This window comes from Teleopsis dalmanni, unplaced genomic scaffold (assembly GCF_002237135.1).
Source record: "Teleopsis dalmanni isolate 2A unplaced genomic scaffold, ASM223713v2 unscaffolded_contig_3749, whole genome shotgun sequence".
In the NCBI taxonomy this organism is placed as follows: domain Eukaryota; kingdom Metazoa; phylum Arthropoda; class Insecta; order Diptera; family Diopsidae; genus Teleopsis; species Teleopsis dalmanni.
The window spans coordinates 593-4376 of NW_024035131.1; the positions used below are offsets into that span (position 1 = coordinate 593).

General features: G+C 29.9%; 2 non-coding genes and 2 pseudogenes across 2 annotated transcripts; all 4 read right to left on the reverse strand.

The window, feature by feature from the left end:
• Nucleotides 1-420: 420 nt before the first annotated feature.
• Nucleotides 421-539, reverse strand: LOC119665166. Its single transcript, XR_005251349.1, has one exon. It is a non-coding gene; the product is annotated as a 5S ribosomal RNA (ribosomal RNA).
• Nucleotides 540-1474: 935 nt separating this feature from the next.
• On the reverse strand, nt 1475-1593 carry LOC119665168 (annotated as a pseudogene).
• Nucleotides 1594-2623: 1030 nt separating this feature from the next.
• LOC119665167 lies at nt 2624-2742 on the reverse strand. The gene has a single exon (XR_005251350.1). It is a non-coding gene; the product is annotated as a 5S ribosomal RNA (ribosomal RNA).
• Nucleotides 2743-3666: 924 nt separating this feature from the next.
• LOC119665169 lies at nt 3667-3784 on the reverse strand (annotated as a pseudogene; the record flags this gene model as incomplete).

Consider the following 3784-nt stretch of genomic DNA (forward strand, 5'->3'; position numbering starts at 1 on the left):
AGATTGTTGTTTTATTAAATTTTATTCAATAAGGACAAGGAATATAAGCAAAGCTTCTTAATTAGTATTTTTACTTGAAAAGTTTTCTATCATTTAAGGTTTTCATTCACGCTGGCACTCGTACTCACACTTGCACTCGCACTCGCATACATGCCTATTGTACATTTTATATGGAACTGAACAAAACTTGTGCTTACGGTGCATAGCGTATACGACACGATTACGATTTTCAAAATTCAAAATTCAAAATTAAAAATGATGCGAGTACACCACGTATACAGCAGAAATTAGTTAAATAATTGCATTTTATATAAATAAATAATAGATATGTGATATAAAGAAAAATAGTATTAGTAACAAAATAAAATAAAAAAAAATTAAAACCGCAAAAAAAAGGAAAAAAGTAAAAAAGTGTTGTGAAGCCAACAACACGCGGTGTTCCCAAGCGGTCCCCCATCTAAGTACTAACCGCGCCCGACGCTGCTTAATTTCGGTGATCGGACGAGAACCGATGTATTCAACGTGGTATGGTCGTTGGCAAAGAAAGCGTTTCAAAAAATCTACATCTACCAGTATTTTAATCTTATTTTAATCTTATTCTTATTCTTATACGTACTACTTACTACGTACTATATATAATATGGAAAATGGAAAATAGAAAATAGAAAATAGAAAATACTCTAAAGCTATTTCCAAAGCTATTTTATTTTATTTTTCATTTCAATTTAAATAAAATAAAATAGAAAAGTTTCTTTTTTCTTCTTCTCTAGTGAAGTTAATATGAACAGAATAGAAAAATTAAACTAAAACTGTTATTGAACATATTCGTGTTTGTATTTTACATGCTTAATTATGTAGTACTATTGCCTGTAATATTAACTTCAATATTAACTTTAACTTTAATTTTATCTTTAAGGAAGAATAAAATTATTATATATACTTATATTTTTATTAAAAAATTTAACATATGAATGCTAGTGCTACTGCTAGTGCTAGTGCTAGTGCTGGTGCTAGTGCTAATAAATAGGCGCAATCAATAGATTGTTGTTTTATTAAATTTTATACAATGAAGACAAGGAATATAAGCAAAGCTTCTTAAATAGTAATTTTACTTGAAAAGTTTTCTAACATTTAAGGTTTTCATTTACGCTGGCACTCGTACTCACACTTGCACTCGCACTCACACTCGCATACATGCCTATTGTACATTTTATATGGAACTGAACAAAACTTGTGCTTACGGTGCATTGCGTATACGACACGATTACGATTTTCAAAATTCAAAATTCAAAATTCAAAATTAAAAATGATGCGAGTACACGTATACAGCAGAAATTAGTTAAATAATTGCGTTTTACATAAATAAATAATAGATAGGTGTATAAAAAAAAATATTATTATTTACAAAATAATATAAAAAAAATTAAAACCGGAAAAAAAAGGAAAAAAGTAAAAAAGTAAAAAAGTGTTGTGAAGCCAACAACACGCGGTGTTCCCAAGCGGTCCCCCATCTAAGTACTAACCGCGCCCGACGCTGCTTAATTTCAGTGAGCGGACGAAAACCGATGTATTCAACGTGGTATGATCGTTGGCAAAGAAAGTGTTTCAAAAAATCTACATCTACCAGTACTTTTTTATTCTTATTACTTATTCTATTCTATACGTACTACTTACTACGTACTATATATTATATGAAAAATGGAAAATGGAAAATAGAAAATACTCTAAAGCAATTTCCAAAGCTATTTTATTTTATTTTTCATTTCAATTTAAATAAAATAAAATAGAAAAGTTTCTTTTTCTTCTTCTCTAGTGAAGTTAATATTAACAGAATAGGAAAATTAAACTAAAACTGTTATTGAACATATCCGTGTTTGTATTTTACATGCTTAATTATGTAGTACTATTGCCTGTAATATTAACTTCAATATTAACTTTAACTTTAACTTAATCTTTAAGGAAGAATAAAATTTTATACATACTTATATTTTTATTAAAAAATTTAACATATGAATGCTAGTGCTACTGCTAGTGCTAGTGCTAGTGCTACTGCTAGTGCTAGTGCTAGTGCTAGTGCTAGTGCTAGTGCTAGTGCTAGTGCTAGTGCTAGTGCTAGTGCTAGTGCTAGTGCTAGTGCTATTGCTAGTGCTAGTGCTAGTGCTAGTGCTAGTGCTAGTGCTAGTGCTAGTGCTAGTGCTAGTGCTAGTGCTAATAAATAGGCGCAATCAATAGATTGTTGTTTTATTAAATTTTATTCAATAAGGACAAGGAATATAAGCAAAGCTTCTTAATTAGTAATTTTACTTGAAAAGTTTTCTATCATTTAAGGTTTTCATTCACGCTGGCACTCGTACTCACACTTGCACTCGCACTCGCATGCATGCCTATTGTACATTTTATATGGAACTGAACAAATCTTGAGCTTACGTGCATTTCGTATACGACACGATTACAATTTCAAAATTAAAAATGATGCGAATATACGTATACAGCAGAAATTAGTTAAATAATTGCATTTTATATAAATAAATAATAGATATGTGATATAAAGAAAAATATTATTAGTAACAAAATAAAATAAAAAAAAATTAAAACCGCAAAAAAAAGGAAAAAAGTGTTGTGGAGCCAACAACACGCGGTGTTCCCAAGCGGTCCCCCATCTAAGTACTAACCGCGCCCGACGCTGCTTAATTTCGGTGATCGGACGAGAACCGATGTATTCAACGTGGTATGGTCGTTGGCAAAGAAAGCGTTTCAAAAAATCTACATCTACCAGTATTTTAATCTTATTCTTATTCTTATTCTTATTCTTATTCTTATTCTTATACGTACTACTTACTACGTACTATATATAATATGGAAAATGGAAAATGGAAAATAGAAAATACTCTAAAGCTATTTCCAAAGCTATTTTATTTTATTTTTCATTTCAATTTAAATAAAATAGAAAAGTTTCTTTTTTCTTCTTCTCTAGTGAAGTTAATATGAACAGAATAGAAAAATTAAACTAAAACTGTTATTGAACATATCCGTGTTTGTATTTTACATGCTTAATTATGTAGTACTATTGCCTGTAATATTAACTTAAATATTAACTTTAACTTTATCTTTAAGGAAGAATAAAATTATTATACATACTTATATTTTTATTAAAAAATTTAACATATGAATGCTAGTGCTACTGCTAGTGCTAGTGCTAGTGCTGGTGCTAGTGCTAATAAATAGGCGCAATCAATAGAATGTTGTTTTATTAAATTTTATACAATAAAGACAAGGAATATAAGCAAAGCTTCTTAAATAGTAATTTTACTTGAAAAGTTTTCTAACATTTAAGGTTTTCATTTACGCTGGCACTCGTACTCACACTTGCACTCGCACTCGCATACATGCCTATTGTACATTTTATATGGAACTGAACAAAACTTGTGCTTACGGTGCATTGCGTATACGACACGATTACGATTTTCAAAATTCAAAATTCAAAATTCAAAATTAAAAATGATGCGAGTACACGTATACAGCAGAAATTAGTTAAATAATTGCGTTTTACATAAATAAATAATAGATAGGTGTATAAAAAAAAATATTATTATTTACAAAATAATATAAAAAAAATTAAAACCGGAAAAAAAAGGAAAAAAGTAAAAAAGTAAAAAAGTGTTGTGAAGCCAACAACACGCGGTGTTCCCAAGCGGTCCCCCATCTAAGTACTAACCGCGCCCGACGCTGCTTAATTTCAGTGAGCGGACGAAAACCGATGTATTCAACGTGGTATGATCGTTGG